General features: G+C 39.7%; 1 long non-coding RNA gene across 1 annotated transcript; it reads left to right on the top strand.

Moving 5' to 3' along the window:
• The first annotated feature begins 1,075 nt into the window (after window positions 1-1,075).
• LOC141730863 (uncharacterized) lies at window positions 1,076-10,155 on the top strand. The gene is made up of 2 exons (XR_012582698.1): window positions 1,076-1,502; window positions 3,315-10,155. It is a non-coding gene; the product is annotated as an uncharacterized LOC141730863 (long non-coding RNA).
• Window positions 10,156-18,333: the final 8,178 nt, after the last annotated feature.

Here is an 18,333-nt window from a genome sequence, read left to right as displayed (position 1 = left end):
GCGCGCCAGAGTGGCAGTGGCAGAGCCAATAGGAAACGGCAGTCCTTCGGCAGCAAGCCAATCAGCGGGCGGCGCAAGGAGGAGAGGCGGGCTTCGCTGCGCCCTGTCCGGGGAGGCGGGGCTATAAAGGACGGACAACACAGCGGGCCAATGGGAGGCGGCGGCCGCCCCGGGCTGGCCGCGATCTGCAGGGGTGTTTCCTGTGCTGGGGAAAGAGGCGGGGCCAACCGTGATTGGCAGGAGTGTTGAGCGGTCGGTCCGACAGCCAATCCGCGCCTCACACACACAGACGGGGGAGGCAAGGCGGGGGAGCTGTGTATTCGGCGGCGAGAGTAGGGGGGAAGGAGGGGCACTGAGAAGATGGGCAGGCCGTTTGCCTAATCAGCGCAAAGCCCCGGCTGACGAACACTACCGGCTGACGTTGCCTTCGCCCCGTTCCTTCGGGGCGGGGCCCGCCCCTAGCGCGCGGAGCTGGCGGCGGCTGCCATTGGCCAGGGGGGAGGGCGCGTGGGGGGGTTGGGGGCGGAGCTCGCGCCGCAGAGGAAGTAAACAACTCGCCAGCGCGAGCGGCCGGTGTGAAGGCGGGTGGTGTGAGGGGCTGCGCGTGACTCCCCTCAGGGCGCCATGTCCGACCCCGGGGCTCTGCCTCACTTGCCCTCACGGACCCCACAGATCTTCTCAGCCTCTAGAACCCACTCACAATACCCACAGACTCTGTCATAGCCCCCACACAGCCCCTCAAAAACGTCAAAGACTCTTACAGCCCCCCTCAAAGCCCTCACAGATTCTCTCATAGCCTCCTCAGGATCCTCACAAGCCCCCACAGCACCCTCAGAGCCCTCACAGCCCCCTCATGCCCCGCTTCCTGCGCTGGCAGAGGCAGCGCGGTGTTGGTGACGTGCAGTGGATTGTTTATTTTCGAATCGCTGCTGTGTCACCCTTGTCTCGGTGCGGGATCGCCCGCCGCCAGTCGCAGTGGGTGACAATCCGCGTTACTCCTGTGACCGCTGTGCGATCATTGCCTGTGGGATCCGAGTAAGCCACTGACATAATTCTAGGGTTTACGTCAAAATACGAAGAGCGAAGAGCAAAATCATTCTGTTTCTCGTTAATGGGTATTTCTGTGACGTAAAAATTTCCTCTCTCTTTAGATTAATTGCATTGATAAAATACAGCACTGGATGTTATTACATGTACGGCTGCCCCACCGTTTCAGAGGCAACGTTGGAGGGCGGGGAGCCACTTCCAGTCCTCTCCCCACTTGCCCAACACTTTTTTCCTCTGGTAATTGACTTCTCCTTTTGCCCGCTCACCAATGTCTTGACACAGGACACTGCCCAGGTTGTGGGCAGAGCACACGGCGGGTCGGTGACAGCCCTGAACTCGAGCCATGTTCCTGTGCCGTGGTGTGGGGTGCGTAAACTGCAGGGCAGGGCAGGGTGTTGGCCACGGATGATGTTGCTGGTGCTTTCTCGCTCCTAATAAAAGCGTCCCTGCCAAAGGTACGTTTTATTTGAGTTAGGAGACTGGTATTTGTGTACCAGTCATGTCAAGTGTAAAAATAATCCTTTTCCTGTAATACAACAGCAAAGATAATTTCCCTAGCCAGTAATTTTGACCACATGTCTCTTTACTTTCTGTCTTGATCTGCTTTCAAGGTCATTCTTGGACTCCCTCCCCTATGATTCATTATGAGATGACAACTCTCAACAATTCCTGACACCAGCTTCCATCACCCACTTGTTTTGTTTTGGGATAAATAGCTCTATGTTTTCTTTCATTCTCCCTTTCAGGTGTGGGAAAAGATATTTTTTGAAGTCCAGTTACTCAATTTGAAAGCTGACATGCCAAGCCTTGTACTTGCCATATTGATTGTTCATGTCTCTTTTTCTTTTCATAATTCTCTATTCACTGCCCGCTCACAGTGTTGAAGCTGCACTCTTTTGGTTTATGTTTTTATATCATCTAACATAATATATTCCTGTACATGATTAGTGGTCCTAAGTGTTATGGCAGTACAGTAAATAGGTTGTAACTACAGAAATTTATTTATTCCCAAAATGAGAATTATTAACACTAGAAAACTGAGATTAAATATAGTTTTTAAAGCAATTCAGACATGTTGGCACAAAAATACACAACTAAACTCCCCATTAGTTAATGGTGTAATGAATTAACTATACAATTATATTGCATTATATATACAATAGCCCTTGGTAGAATTAAACTGGTTTCTGAAGATGAATTCCTTTTATTTTTCATTCTTTTCTACCTGGTCCATCAGTTGGGTGAGGCTGAGATTTCCATAATTGTTTGGGTTTCATTCTGTACTTTTACATGAAAATTTAAAGTGGTTTTAAATGTATACAGCAAGATGAACTTTGTTCATTGCATGCTTAATTGGGCTGGTTGCTGAAGGATAGACATGGGAAGAAGAAAGGAAAACTTTTGAAATAAAGGGCTTGGGTTCTTTTTTTTGTTTTTTTTTTTTTTAAGTCATCAACCTCTGGGCTTGCTAGACAGTAACTATTAATAATCTGTCCCTGTAAGAAGAAATGTATCACTGTTTCTGGTCTCTTTTAAAGTCCTTTGCTTGTACATTGCACTTCAGTGCTTCTGCTATGGAGTTGAGAAAGCCACCTATGCATAATTAAGTCATGCAGAATTTTGGGGTGGTGGACACCTGTGATCAGACCCACAGGGACCTGCAGAAACAGAATTATTAGAAATGGAGTTTTCCACTAGGTTCTCTCTGGCTTAAAAGGAGTGCTTAGCATTCCTGAAAACTTAATTTGTTCGTGTTTTCCTATGTGACTACTAAAAAGTACTTACCGAAAGTACAAGCTAATCTATAATTTGCATACTCCTTCTCAACTTTCATTAGTAGAAAGAATAACTATTTGTTTTCTTTCTCTTTGAATATATATTGTTTAGAGTCTTTTGTGCAGTTGTGGAATCAAAATTACTGGTTTCCTGTAGTAATGGTTTTTTATTTTTGTAGCTTATACAAAACATTTAAGTATACCTGTTAGTGTATTGTACCCTTCCATTACTGATATAATTGTCTGGCTGTGGAATTCAGTATAATTTTACTATCTTTTTTGTTACAAATTATTATAACTTTCACAAACTTCTGTAGGTTTCTTTCTTACCATTTCTCTGGCTGCTTGTCTGGCACATAGCCATAGTTCACTTTGTAAAGTCAGTGCCCCACTTTTTATATAGAATCAGCTTTATATTCTTCACTTTTGCTTACAGAAACCAACAGCCTGTGTATGAAATATTTCCTTACCTGTGGGTGCATTGTCTTTCAGAAACTAAAGAGACATCAAGATCCCCTCCACGCATCTCTTGATCTTCACCAGACTTGAAGAACCTGTAGCTCTTAGAGCTGGAGGTATGTTTGCTTTGTGTTTCATGTAATTGCTCTTTCTACCCTACCAACTGTCTGCATGAAGCAGGCACTGTCAAAGGCCAAAAATTTGAAACCATTTCTTTCACTACAGTTTCCACAAGTGGCTATAATGTGTGCAATATAAAGCAATTAAGCTATTGGCAGTCATATTGTTTGGAGGGCCAAATATGTCATCTGTGGCTGAAGTACTGAGGAACAAGGAATGGGTTCCTGCAGGGATCTCTGAAATTCCACAAGGAGTGATATTATTAATTTAGTTAAGCTATAAGAAGTAAATGGTTTTGCATGTGATATTGCATGATTTATTGCTCATTTATTCCAGTTACACCAGCCTGTCTTATGCCCATCCTCAGTTACATCTACAGGAGTAATTACCCAATAAAAAACAGAAAGGAAATCAGTTTTGTTGAGTAGTAAAACACAATCCTGGCTCAGTCCTGCTTGTGACATGTTCATAAAAGAAAAGGAACTGGAGAAAATACCTCTGTAGAAATTTAGAATAAAAATATCCCAGAAGTATTTAGCAACCAAAGAATGTTAAGTGCAAGGTAAGAGTCACAGTTTTCAATTGTATGTGTTACATTTTCTCTAATCATATGTTTCTATACATTTGTGCAAAAGAAATTAAAGTAATTGTTCATAATATGTATTTATGGCCCAAATTCTTCCCTCATTTTACCTTTCCATCTCCAGAGTAGCCTGCTCTCATTAACTTCTTAGCAGTTCTGCTCTCACAGCAGGGCATACGGTGATTTTTACAGGAGGCAAAGTTAGCTCACAAAATCAAAGAGAGCAGTGGTTTTAAATTACCAGTTGGCATGGGTCATTCTGCGGATGGGGAAGTGTCCCTGTCCACCGTATGTCAGTGGAATAAGAAAATGAAACTATTGTGCCGTTTGTCAACCAAGATCCAGAGGAGAGTAACACCCAGGTTTAAGGTACAGATAAGGAGTGGTAAGTTGTCACTTCAGTTTGCAGCAGGCTTGCCCTACTTCCATGAGCAAATCTCTCCTTCTACCTTGTTTCAATCCCTTGGTTATTCAATGGAAATAAGAATTCCTTCCTTTCTCAAAAGAGTGGTTTTAAAGATAAAATCTGTTCATGATAAAGAACCTCGCACATTTTGGTATCAAGGGTTATATAAAATTGTAAAGCCAGCCTGAGGGCTTCCTTCATCCTTACGTTTGTGTAGAGTCCACTGTGCTCTGAGAGTCCTCTACACGTGCATTGCCCAGCATGAGCTACATGTGGTCTTATTTCTCTCATCCAGGCCTTCCTTGCTGGGCTGAAATAAGATTCTGGAACCTTCGCAGCAATTGTGATGATGCTTACTTATGAAAATGTACAGATTTGAATTTAAGATTCTCAGGCACAAAGATTAAAGGCAGACACATTAAAGAGTTCCCAGTTTAAGTTAGAGGGAGCTGTGGGTGCTCAGCACCTCTCTGATAATGAGGATTTGGTTGTTTATTTGTTCCATTGTACTCCTTTCACCATCTATCTAATCCTATCACATCATTGTCTACAGAAATACTCAGACCCTTGGTTTCTTTACTGTTTTGTATAATTGGGGATGGTGTCACCACGCAGTGAAAAGAGCCACAGAATGCTGTTTTTCAAAGGCACACACTCACATTTGCACAACGTTTTCTCACTGGGTCATGAATGAATAGTAAGATTATTCTGCTTGTTTGTTTTCCTGTTGATGGATAGTTGCTGTTTGGGATATACAGATTTAGGATTATGTGTGATATTATGCAACTCTGCTAGTGAAAGGAACATAAATGTACCTTTTGCTATACACAGTTTGGCCATATGTCCTGGTCATTAAGACAGGGAAACTACTAAAGCAACCAGACTCTTATCACTAATTTCCCAGATTGCCTTTGAAGAATAGCAGAGTGGAGCAGAAACTAAAAATACCCATTTATATAGCTGGGAATGAAAATGGTATCATTAATATCAGTTTTCAACTATTCATGGTATTCTGTTTTTGTAAATCAAAAGCACTTTTTTCCCAGACTGAGTGCAAATGAACCTTTCCTATTGCCTTCTTTGCAGTACACCCTATCTACCAAAAGGGGTTTTATATCAATTAGCCAGTATGCCTTTCATTCTTTGATTTTGAAAAATTATTAGCAGAAGTAACCCTCTAGATAGTTTATAAATGAAAACTTTCAGCTTTTTGCACAAGTTGGATGAATCCTGGAATCCATCCTCATTGCTTGAGTAAGAAAAATCTGGGACTGTTTGGAGAAAGACTGACATGGCTTGGAGAAGCGAGTGTGCTGCTGGGTGCTGATTGCCCACTGTTTGCTGGTTGGTGATGGAGTCAGAATTGCAGGCAATGCCTCTGCAGGTGCCACAGGCAATGAGATCTCTGCTCTGACAGAACTGAGCCAGTTCTGGAGATGTGACTGCCAGGGAGGGCACTGTGCTGGTCACTGCCACTAAAGACTGCCCTGACAGACTGTGTCACCAGGGTTTATAGTTCTAGTAGCAATCTGTAGCAACAGCAGGATTAATTTCATCTTCCCCTACCAAAAAAAAAAAAGGTCTTTTTGGTGCCCAAACAGGGATATGAGGAATTTGAGATAAGGACAGAGGAAAAGGTAACAGACAAAACATGGATGAACAATGCTAGAAAGGGAAAAGCGGAATGATTGAGGAGCATTTTGGTAGCTGTAATTGTGGTGAAGGAATGAGGGAAGTACTGTCTGTAACTTTTGTTGGTGTTCATGTTATTTTGATTTTGGTGCGGGGAATTCTTTTGGTTAATGTAAGCGAAGTTTGTGATGAATTTGTATTTTAATGATTGATTCTTAAACATACGGTACCCAGAGGTGAGGGGTGGAATGTGTTTGGTTTCTGGCAGAGGCAGTGTGGTGCTGGTGACATGCAGTGGGTTGTTTATTTTGGTAGGGTTGGGTAGCTGGGCCTAGGGGCACCACGGGTGGCTCCTGTGAGCAGCTGCCAGGAGATGCCCCCATGTTTGCCCTTCTGGGGAGTGCCGAGGACGTGGCTGCGCACCCGGGCGGCGGCCGGGAGCGCCTCGGGACCCGCTGGGGGACGGACGGACGGACGGACAGACGGACGGTCAGCGCGCCCCTCCTGGCGCTCCCGGAGCGAGCTTCAGGGAGTGCCCCTGGCAGTGGGAATGCCGTGAGCTCCACAGAACCCGTAATTTCCGCTTCCCAAAGGTGCGGTGAAAATACCTTCATCTTCTGTAAGGAATTATTTTACATGGTAGCGTGACACCACAGACATCTCGGACAACGCATACCTAATGCGCTGCTTTACTGTTTGACGTCATTAGCACAGAGCGATTGTCTTTTCGTTAGTATATATGAGTCTGGTTTAATTATTGCAAAGGGAATTAGTGCTCAGTGCTTTGGTGCCCCTCACAAAGTCAGTGCATGCCTGACACACTTGGGAACACAGGGTGAGGCGGATCTGTTCCAGGATGGGACAAAACGTGGCCATGCCCGTTCGGAGCAGCTCAGTGAGAAGTTGTGACTCAGAGGCATCCTCTGAATCATATTTCCCCTGAGCTGTAGCATTGCACAAGTGGGGAGTGTGCCATCAGACCCTGCCAGATGGAGCACGTTCCTTCCTTCATGTCCAGCCAGTTCCCTGTGCTGACACAGAAGGGAGCAGAATAACGATTGTGTTTGCTTCTGACCCAAATTCCCCCCACTTCTCCACTTGCTCATGGAAGGAAATAATTTTTCTTCAAGGTTGGCTCATTAATTTAGTGCTCTTAGCACAGCTTTGAGGAAGGGTGGCACAGAATGCAGGAATGCCTTTCTACTTCCATGCAGAACTCTGTGACCATCAGATGCCCAGAGTACATTTTATCTGCTCATGCGTAGGTAGGTGAGATATTTTGCTCCCTTGTCAGCTCTGAAACTAGTGCTTGTTCTTTGGGCACTCACTTTTCATCCTATGGGGAGCAAATCTGTCACAGTGAGAGAAGATTTCAGCAATGCATACATGACTTGCAAAGGACCATTCACGTTTGGTTCCCAGCAGACTTGGCAATAATCACCAATATGATTAGACAAATCTGAGTTCTTATGCATTTTTTTTAAGCAAACAAGTTGCACTCACATGGAAACCAACAAAAATACACTTTTTGTCAGTTAAATTTAAGAATTAAGGTTAGCATAATCAAATAATCAGCCAATCAGCTAATTAAGCTCTGCAATGACTTCTAACAGATTCAGGCAGCAGATTTAGCAGATGAGAAGTGATTTATCTGTAAATAAAATTGAGATTAAAGTGCTCATTTGTTAATATTAGATCAGCAAGCAATGCAAAGGTCTGTTGTTCTTGATGTCTAAAGAGGTTAATGATTCTTGTAGCCAACTGGGAATCAAACACTGAGAATTCCTACTTTGGGAACAACAGTAAATCTTTGTGAAGCCTGGAATAAATTACAACAATAATTCTTTCTGAAGCCTATGCAATAAATAGCATTTTTTTTTATTTCTTGGTCTATGAAGAAGGAGAATCTATAATAAATAAGATAGTGTGTATTGAAATAGGTTATTTCAGTGTTAAAAATGTATACTTTTCTAGTAAAATTTTCCAAGGACTTTACCTGAACCATTTACTTAAGGGACAAATTATGCCTTTGTCAATGCATAAGGAAATACCAATTGCTCAGTTTAGCTTGTTTTTACATTCTTCTCTTTGGACCCATGTGAAAGCATTAATAGAGGTGAGTAGTTCAGAGAAATGTCACAGTTTCTTCTGTGCTGTCTCTTGTGGGTTTTTTCCCCAAAAAGCATTAGGATGGTATTGCTGCCTAGGGAGACAGTTTGGGTTAGTGTATTTATTAAGTTTAAAGTTTACATGTATAGATTAAGACAAAAAACAAAGTAAACCTTTTGATGTCTAGATTTTTTATCTGACATAATGGATTAAGAGCACATCTCGACTGATTGTTCAGTATACTCAGAGCTTAATAAACTCAACCTGCTAACCCTGAAATTTTTCCTTGTAATGAAAAAATGTAAATCAATGTTCACACAGTTCTAATTCCTTTCATTGTCAAACCCAGTCATATACTGGAGAAGGGTGACCTAGTCAATCATTTGCTCAGATACAGACTGTTTTGCTTTCAGGAATTTGCACTGGAGTTACCTGCACCATTTGAAGCTGTACCGAGGTACTCGATGTGCAACAATTTACAGCTGACTCAGAGCAGCTCAGTGCAAAAAAACAAAGTGACTAATCTCTTTGTAGAACTGAGGCTTTGCAACGTTGCTCTGAGTCATCATGACAGCTCAAAGTGCCTTGACTTAGTTCAGAAATAAATAGATTTAAACAGAGCATTCGGTTTCAAAAGAAACATTACTTCTGGTCCTGCCAAAGTGACCTTGTTAACCCCATTTTACAGCAAAGGGTCCCTGATACACAGGGTAATTCCAAATCTCCAGAAGAATATCAAAGTGGAGCCCAAGAAGTTAAGGGAAAGTACGGATGAAAGAAGGAAGGCAAAAATATTTTCTTACCAATTAAGAGCGCCACACAAAGAGAGTGGGAGCAGTCATTTGCCTCATAGAAAGAATGGAACGGAAAGAATAACATGGGAATTGGTGGCATTAGAATATGTAGGAAGAGGTAAGGGAGATATTAAAAAGTTTGCCTGTTCCAAACATATTTTAGCTGCTCTTAATTATTCCTTCACATTCTAAGATCAAATAAATAAATAACTAAACTAAACAGTAACATTAATCCTATGTTATTTGGCAATTCTCTTTGTGTTACAAATTAATGGCCCTCTTATCTTTATGCTGCTATCTTAAGGGTAAATATTAGTACAAGTGGAGCCAGAATCTCTTCTGAAATGGGTAAGTGGTTTGTGACTTTGTTTTCCTGAGCTGTTTTGTCTCAGTGTAACAGGGGTTCAGGTTTGCCAGTGGGTCTGTGTAGTAATGTCCAATATCCATGCACAAGGCACTGCCACTGGGGAGCAAGTATTTCAGAATAGAAAACAGCATTCATATACAACTTATAAATTATAGATATCTAAATTAATAGATTTAATCATTAGATAATCAGTGCTAGCACTGAGTATATTATATAGGGCTTGAGGTAATAATTTGGTTTCTTACACATATACTGCTACATCTCTGTAATTAATTTATAGATAGGTATTGAAAAATATTTTTATAGTAATAGTCTCCTTTAGTGTCTCATTTCATACAGACTGCAATTGTTGCAACAGTGGGAAAGGTACATAAATCTACCAAAACTTCAGATATGAGCAATGTCTTGTTCTTTGAGTCACAAAATTAGCAAGAGGTAACATGTTCATTAATGTTAAGAAAGGATGTTTGTTCAAATGCTTTTTTGCTTGAGGAAGGATCATGTATTATCTGAGAAATGAAGCAGATTTGCGCCCAGTCTGTACTTGAATGGAAGATGTGTAATAAGAATTCATCATATTACGAGAAAGGATGTCCGTGCTTGGGTTTGGTGGTTATTGCTCAGTCAGTCCCTGCTCTAGTGGGAAGGAAACATTTCTGAGCTGGAATTGCATCCCAGAGTCATTCAGTGGTTAGGTTAAATTAGGATCCACACTGTGTGGCATTACATTTAGGAAAGCTTTTTTCTTGAATTTTCAGCTGTATTCCCATAACAACAATAGGAAATGTGCAAAGTTGGCAAATAATGTAATACAGTACAAAATAATAAAATAAAATAAAATAAAATAAAATAAAATAAAATAATGGGATACAGTATTAAAATACTGTAAATATACATAAAGTATATTTACATTATTAATGACTGATACTTTTCATTCAGCATAAGTCAGTAGCACAACATGGTCCTCATTACAGTTTCTCTGTCTACTGATCTCTTTGTTGTTCACAGACTTTTTACTTGTAAAAAAAAGTAGAGGAAAATTGATTAAAATTTTAAAAAATAAGTAAATGTTCATTGTATCACATCTACAATACAAATATAAACCTCATAAAGGGCACTTCAAATGAGCTGAAAATAAGGAATTGTGGAAAACCAAGATGAGAAGATAAAGATAAAAGGACAGTAACAGCAGCACTGACAAAAATCCGCAGGCATTTGTACAGAATAAATCAAAAATTATTTAAAGCCTGTTAGTCCATGAGATCATAAAATACAAGAAATACAGACCTTTGCAAGGGGAGTATAATCATTGCACTTTTGAAATTGCATTCTTTCTGAATCAAAATTTCCTCCACATCTGACAACTAGGGTATTATGTAAAATTCACCTTTGTGGATACACACTTTTACAACCACATTGTGGTCCCAAAATTATAGTTGTTTTTATGAGACTGAATTTGAGTTTTTTCTTGTTTTTCCAAAGCTGCTTTGGAATCCATAAGATTTAATTTCTGTTGATGGTTCGCTCTGTCATTGATGTAGCTATCACCATTTTACCCACAAAAAATAGAGAGATTAATTTAACATTGACATTGCTGAAGATAAAAGGGAAAGTTAATTTTTGAAACTTGGGAAAACAAAATATACATGGAAATTCTCACTATAAAATCCTTTCCTCCATTCCTGTTTACTTTGCTGCTGTCGATTAATTCAAAACCCTTTTATCTTTGTCCAGAAATCTTGTGTTTCTGCTCAGCTGAGAAACACATCCTCTGCTGTTTCATTACAGTTTCTGTCTTCAAATCACCTTTTCAGTCCTTGTCAGAGTGAATTCCCTGTTGTTGGCTCCATGAGCACCTGGCCCTGCTGGGGCTCTGGGGCTGGGCAGGAATTCAGCTTTTACTTACACGAGACTGAACTGTGGGATCCAGAGAGCTGCTGGCCCTGGAAATGACCCCATTTAGGAACCTGTGTTGCACTGCAGATTAGAAGCCAAAAATACTATAATGGCTACAAGGTCTGCAAAGTAGTTTGCCTGCTTTGGGAATAAGATTTAAATGTCATTAATGAAGTTAGTGTTATTATCTATCATGAATCTGAAGATTGAAAAAACAGAACAGTGTTTCATAATATCTTTTGGGAATAGTCTGACAAACAGATCTGCAATGAGGGATCATTTCCTGACGGCTTTGGTGTTTTCTGGAAAGATTGTGTAATGTTGATAATGAGTTGTTGGATTATCGTCACACTGAAATCACTTGAACTATCTTTGCCTCTTGTGTGGAAAAAGAAACAAGGTATTTTTAGAGGGGTTTTGATGTGTTTCCAAATTTTGGGGGTGAAGGAACTTGCTATAGACGAAAAGAAATGTTACTTTGGGTGGGATTTTTCATAGAAAGTCTTACTCTATTTCATGGAAGAGCTGACAGAGTTTGGTTTTCAAATGAATATCAGATAATATTCTGCAATAACATCATGTTGTGATATTTTAAAAGTAATTGCTGACTGGAGTAATGAGTAAGTACAGAAAACAAAGACAACTGCATAAGGCTGGTTGTGTTTGCATGGGCGAGCTAAAATATGTGTTTAATTGCAATAATTCTCAAAGTTCTTGTAAACAACTATTACATTTCTTAGGTAAACATGCTTGATATTTTTAATTTAATTATAAATATAAATATTTTTGCTACTCACAGAGTTATTTAAGTTCTCTGCTTGTGTCTACAGTCCTCCACTGGAGCTGCTGGGAGTGGGTGCAGCCTGAACTGGGGAGCCAGGGTGGAGTCCTGTGCTTCTGTGTGCTTGTTTTCTATCTGCAAGCACTGCAAACAGAATTCTGTCTTAGACTTTTAGAGCAAAAAGGGAGGGAAAGTTGTGCTTTCATTGCAAAGGTACTTACAGGATGACTAACTTCCTTGTGAGACTCAACCTTAGCTGCACAGTAAATCTAGAGCAGCTTTGTGGAAAGTAAGATCACTTGACAGAGACAGGAATTACTTGGAAATTTACATTTGTGTTGCATTAAAAGTTTTCTATCTTGAAACTGGATGTTTCTGTCAGTTTATCCCCTGCCTTATCTCTGAGCTTTGGTGCCTTCACACAAATATGATAGTGTGTGCTTTTTGTAGGATTATATTTGTGAAATTATTTCTTGATTGATGTTACAGGAAATATTTCTAAAAGTTTGACAAGCTCCAACTGGTTAGGATCTCAAAGCACTGAAAGCTGGTGATGTCTAAACCGGCTTTGCTGAAAGTCAGATATGAATTTATTCAAAACTAAAGAATAGGTGACAAAGACTAACTTTTTGATTCCACTACAGTAGGAAAACCTTCCCTGTAAAATCTCAGATAAGAACTGCATTTTTCACAAGTATCTTCTGAAGCTTTTAACACCTATGGATGTTTGCTTATATGAAGTCTGAACTTGTTTGTCTGAAGTCATGCAAAAATTGGTACACTCAGTATTTCCCTAGCTCTAAGTATGTTTTTGGGCTTGATGTTGAATCTATAGAATGCTAAAATAATTGGTTATGGTGTGTCTGTACAAATTGAAATGTTTGTGCATATGTAATAATTGATACATGAAAATACCAAGATGAAATTGCCTTTAGATGTTAGACTTAGATATTTAGAATTGTAAAAAGAAAAGATAGAGGTTTTGGTAAGTGGCTTTATTTTGTCTGTGATCCCATGCATTTAGGGTTTAATTTGAAGGAGATAAAGGGTGTTAAAACCTTCCTGCAAGCAGAAGCAAGTAACAGTGCCAAGGATTTATAAATGTCTCTAAATTCTAAAGCATCTAAGAGAGCTATTCTTCTGTTTTGCCAGAAAAGGCAAGATTTTGACCCTTTGGCAGGATCTTAAATGAGAGAGAATCTCCTTCTGAGCATTACCTGACCGAGGGATGCTGACACCGTTGAGTCAACACAACTGTCCTGGCTTGTTTTTGAAATATTTGTAGGGAGTTCACAGGTGATAAGCTGACAAGCAAGACAGAGGCTGTAGAAATGTATTGTTTGTGAGCTTGTGTGTCACATGCAAGAACAAGGCTTTGTGGCAACAACAGTGGGCAGAGCTCATGAGTCAATAATGTGGGCAGGAGTGCAGCCTGCTGTGGGCACGGGACAGCAGCAACGCTCCAGGAGTCACCTGCTTGCTTTTTTGTAAAAAGTGCAGAATTTGCAAGAGTAACTGAATCCAGAAGCAACATTTCTTTATAACTAAAAAATAAAAAAATCTCTTTTTTATTAACTAAAACTGGACGTTTACACCAAGGCAACAATATTTGTATCTATCATGGCCTGCTTCCACTGGCTCTGTAACAACAATGAAGTGAGGAGAAACATGATAGTTAAAGGTACACAGAACCCAGGCTGGTGTTAGTGATGCAAATACTCCCAAACATAAATAATTATATAACATTTTGGAAAATGTCTTAATTATAAAAATATGTTAGCAATAAGTAAGAATGTTGTAAACTTTCTGGGACAGTTTTTATCCAGACAAAACTGCAGCTGAATGGTTTTCTAATCTTCTATAGACAAAAAATATAAATTGCTAATAGATCTACTAAAATTAATATAAACTAAACTGTAAACTAAAATAACGTCAATATAAAAAATTTAAATCAACAGAGATCCTTGATTTTTTATTTCCTTTTATGTTCCATGTAAAGATGGACAAATCTAATTTTGAGAGGGTCCTGTTTGGGAGATCCTATCTCATATTCTGTGGATGTCTAGAGAACTCAGCATTTACACCTTACAAAGTGAATTTAACTCACAAAGCTGCTGTGCTCGGCTCAGACATGCTGGTAGAATCAGTCCCTTCAAAATACTTTAGTGTATTTTATTACTAATTACTTTTCCAATAGGTCAGCTGTATCAAAGCACTATTTGCAAATGGTGAACTGAATAAGTAACTTATTGTCAGTTGATAGAAAGGAGTGACATTTCAAATGCTGCATTTATCTTGCATTCAATCACTGGAATGAAAAATGTTATATTAATATATATTAAATATATTTAATGTTATATTAGTATGTTTATAATTGATAAAGTAGAAAATATTTGTGTCTCATCTTGAGGAAAACTGAACTTTTTTTTTTTTTGCAGAAAGAGGATACAGGTCCCTAATTGTAATAACATATTTCATCTTTCTTCCATCCTATTGGCAAGTAATGATCATTTCTGTTTTCATACAATTTATTAACTTTTAGATTATCATTTATCTGATTACAGAGCAAACTGTTTACAGTTAAAACATTTAGGCTAAAATCAGTTGCAGGTAATTTTATTTGTATTTTAATAGACTATTTTTTGTGATTAACTGTAAACAGTGGCTTACTGTAAAAAATTTTTCTTGAAATACTTTTTCCTTCTTCTTTGCTTGAAACGGAACTGTTAACACTGTATATTTTCAGTTTTGAAAACTAAAACAGTTTATACATTTATTCACTGTGAATTGATATAGGAAGGAAGAAAGAACTTCTTGTGGTATTTTCTTGCCTGTCTTTTCTAGAAAGGAAAAAAAAAATCTGTGAAATTATTACATTTCTAGATAGAAATTCATCATTCTTGATTTCTTTTTTAGTTCTGTAGCAATTTAGCAGGAACAGTAGGAGTAAATAAAGTCAATCTTTTGATATATGAGACATAACGTTTTTTGACTAATTAGTCACAAGTATTTGTTCTTCATCAGCCATGATTCTTTACTTTATGATCTCCCATTTTAATTGGAATCCCACAATAGGCAAAGTTTTTACTAACTAAATTACTAAATTTACTGCGAGGATTCAAAAACAGACTCTAGATTGATTTTAATATTCAGTTGACCTAGAGCTTCAGAAAATATATGAAAATAGAAGAGCAAATCCACGGTGTTATGGAGATTGGTAAGCAGCAGCTCCAGCACTAACACAAATGGTAGAAATAAAGCCAGACAAGCAAGAGAGGTGAGCCAGGTGTGCTGTGCCATGCAGCTGGATGAGAGAAACATGACACAAAGGAAATATTTAAAAAATCTGGCTGTTGAATAGATCCATGTGTTGTGTATGTTTCCTGTGTTTTCTAATGTCTTTTCACAGTTCATTTACTCATTAATGTAAAAGTCATGGGATATAGAGGATGGCTCATGATTGAAATATTAGCATTCATATGGTGGTGGATTTTACAGAATGGTCTAGCAAGGCTTTTGCTGTTTCCAAAGTCTGTTTAGGAAACAAAACCATCATGATTTAAATTGTTATTCTTTCCTGAATGCTGTGGGGTTTACCTGCCATTGTGTGAATTGATCTAGTTCTCATGATTTCTTTAAAGAATTGACTCTCCTTGGGATGAACACAGCACAGCTTTGGGAAATTAATCCAGACAGCTGTAAGGCAGCTAGAGCTGAATCAATAGTCCCCCGTGTATTTTGATATTTCCTCTTCTGAAGTGTGATATGAGTTGTAAAAAGCAACCCTGATGAATGGTGTTCCATAGTATATTAGCAGTTTTCCTCTCCATTTCATAGTTTTGTGATCACATTTTCTAACAATCAAACATGGGTCACTTTTGCAGGTCATCAGTTTATTTGTTTGCCATTCTCCTATTTCATAAGCAATACTCAGGCATCAAGAATTGGTTTTGTTTGTGCAGCAGGGCAGTGCAGTTTGATATTCAGCCATTCTCATCCTAAAGTAGCTGTGCACTCATTAAAGATGGTTCAGATTCATCACTTGGTGGCCGCTCAGGTCAGGCTGCAGCCAGCTGCTCCACTGGTGGGGACTCTGTGGGTGGGACAGGGGAAGGTCGGGGGACAGAGGGAGTTCATGAGTTCGCTTCAACTCTGCCCTTGTAAACAGAGCTTGGTCTGCGTACTGATTTCATCGGGCGGCCAGTGTCAACACTGACATTTTCAATCTCTTGCTTTTATGTCACATTAGTGGAAAGTGACCTGTTGTGTTTGTGGAAGCTTTGGAATCCCGCAGGAGCAGGATCACTCAGCACCATGGCGGTGTGCCAAGTACAACTTGTTCTGTAGCGCAGCGTTCGGAGTTGCATTATCAACTGAAGCGCGGTGTCAGTTCAGCAGGAGGTGGGTTAGGCTGGGGATTAGCGACTTGTTGTGACCAGCGAGCCCCCCGGGTACCCTGCCCCTCTGCTGCCGCCTCTTCCTTCCCTTTCCGTCCTGCTCCTGGCTTCTCTCCGCCCGCCCTCGGAGGTGGCCCCTGCCCGGCTCTTCTGTCCCTGCGCCGTGCTCAGCGTCTGTCCTGTGCTCTGATAGGAATAGTTCCTTAAATCCCTACGTTGTTCAGAAGTCATATGTATTGTTCCACAAATGCTAAAAGTGTAAAAGACACTAATTTAAATTTTAATTTTATTTCTGCTATCCTACTTCTTTGGCCTGTTTTATGAAGTCAGCAATCCTAATATTATCTCAAACTCTACTATGATAGTAAATCCATATAATCAATGCAGAGTAGTAAAATAGTTTAGCCAGTAGAAAAGGGAAGTAGCTTAAATAAGTGTCTTGCAGATGGAAAAGACATAATGTATGCTAAAAATACAAATGTGTTTGTATTGTTCCAGGAATTCCTGATTAGCAAGAACAAACTGAGGGTAGACTAGGATTTACATGAGGAGGTTTGAACTTGAGTAGTAGGAAAGGAGGCACTTGAAGCCGTGTTTAAAGAGTGCTTACTACAGACAGGCAACATAAAACAAATTGTCATGCAGAGCAGAGTCATCTGACCTTTGTCCAAGCTCCCAACCTCTAAAACTCCTCATGGGCTTGCTTTTAGCTGCAGTTCTCAAATCTGTGGCTATTCTTTGTGGAATAGACCAGGAGTGCTTATGGAGAATGTAGACTTCTCCCAGGGTGAGCAGTGAGACAGCCCCAGTGCTGCCCTGCTGCAGGGCACCACAGACAATGGGACCCCTCCATCCAGCTGCACTGCTGCAGCAGGGCTTACAGAGCTCTGCAGCCTGCACTGCCAGGAGGGTGAGGCTTCTCCCGCTTTCCCTGTCCTGCTGGGAAAAGTCTGTGACTGACAAATCCCACTGAGGGCCTCACATCATCCCCTGCATCCTTTGTTCTGCAAGAGCAGGCCTGAGTGAGCTGCAGACAGGAGAGTTGTGTGTGTGCTCGTATGGTGTCTGTGGCTAAAACTGCACTAGAATAAATTGTGTAAGGCAAGCAGATGTCTTAAAAATCTGGAGTTGAACAAATTTATATTAAAAGTCAATGTAAAATAAAAGTACTGTACATGTGGAGTAGACTTTCAGAGGAAAGAGAATGAGTATTTGTATAATATGGACATAAATGTATTTTATGCATATTTATGCATAATGTAACCTTCAAGGCCCAGGCAGAAGAGAAGAAAATCCTAATCTGAAAAGAATGATGGAAGTTGGTGTATCATTTTGAGGAAGGATTGATGGCCTCAGAATTGTTGGAAACAATTTTTAGAGATTTCACTTGAATGTCTGACTAAAAGCTTATGGTAATTCATGAGTTTTTCACTGACTAAGCTAAGCATCTCATAGTACTGCTTAGCTTCCCATTACTGGCAAACACTATAAGCTATACATTTCAGTTTAAAAATACCTTTGCATTATTCAATTCTTTCATGCTTTCCTAAATGAGGCAGTAAAAATGCCAAAAAGCTGGAAAGCTTTAAGCAATGTTAGTGCATGTTTCATGCTGCCATTCCAAACACACTCTGTGTGTCATTGCATTATTATATGGATATAGCACATTGTCTGCTAGAGATGGTTTTTGGGCATCAGCATGTCTTGTAAAGAAGAGGAATATTCAAAGTCAAAGTTAAAAAGAAAATCAAAATAATACTTTAAAATATTATCATAATTCTTGCATGCTGATCTGAGTCCTAATATTTAGTCATATTTCTATATCACTTTATAAAGGCAGAGTATTTGCAGAGTGGGAAATTTCACAAAATACTAAAGGAAGAAGATGATGATAGACACTTTTAAAGAGCAAAGCAGCAGAGCAACTGCAACTGTCAAAGGCTGCAGGGTTACAAAAATTGTTGTTT

The sequence above is a fragment of the Zonotrichia albicollis genome, chromosome 14 (assembly GCF_047830755.1).
Source record: "Zonotrichia albicollis isolate bZonAlb1 chromosome 14, bZonAlb1.hap1, whole genome shotgun sequence".
Taxonomy (NCBI): domain Eukaryota; kingdom Metazoa; phylum Chordata; class Aves; order Passeriformes; family Passerellidae; genus Zonotrichia; species Zonotrichia albicollis.
This window is presented reverse-complemented; position numbering and strand designations above follow the sequence as displayed.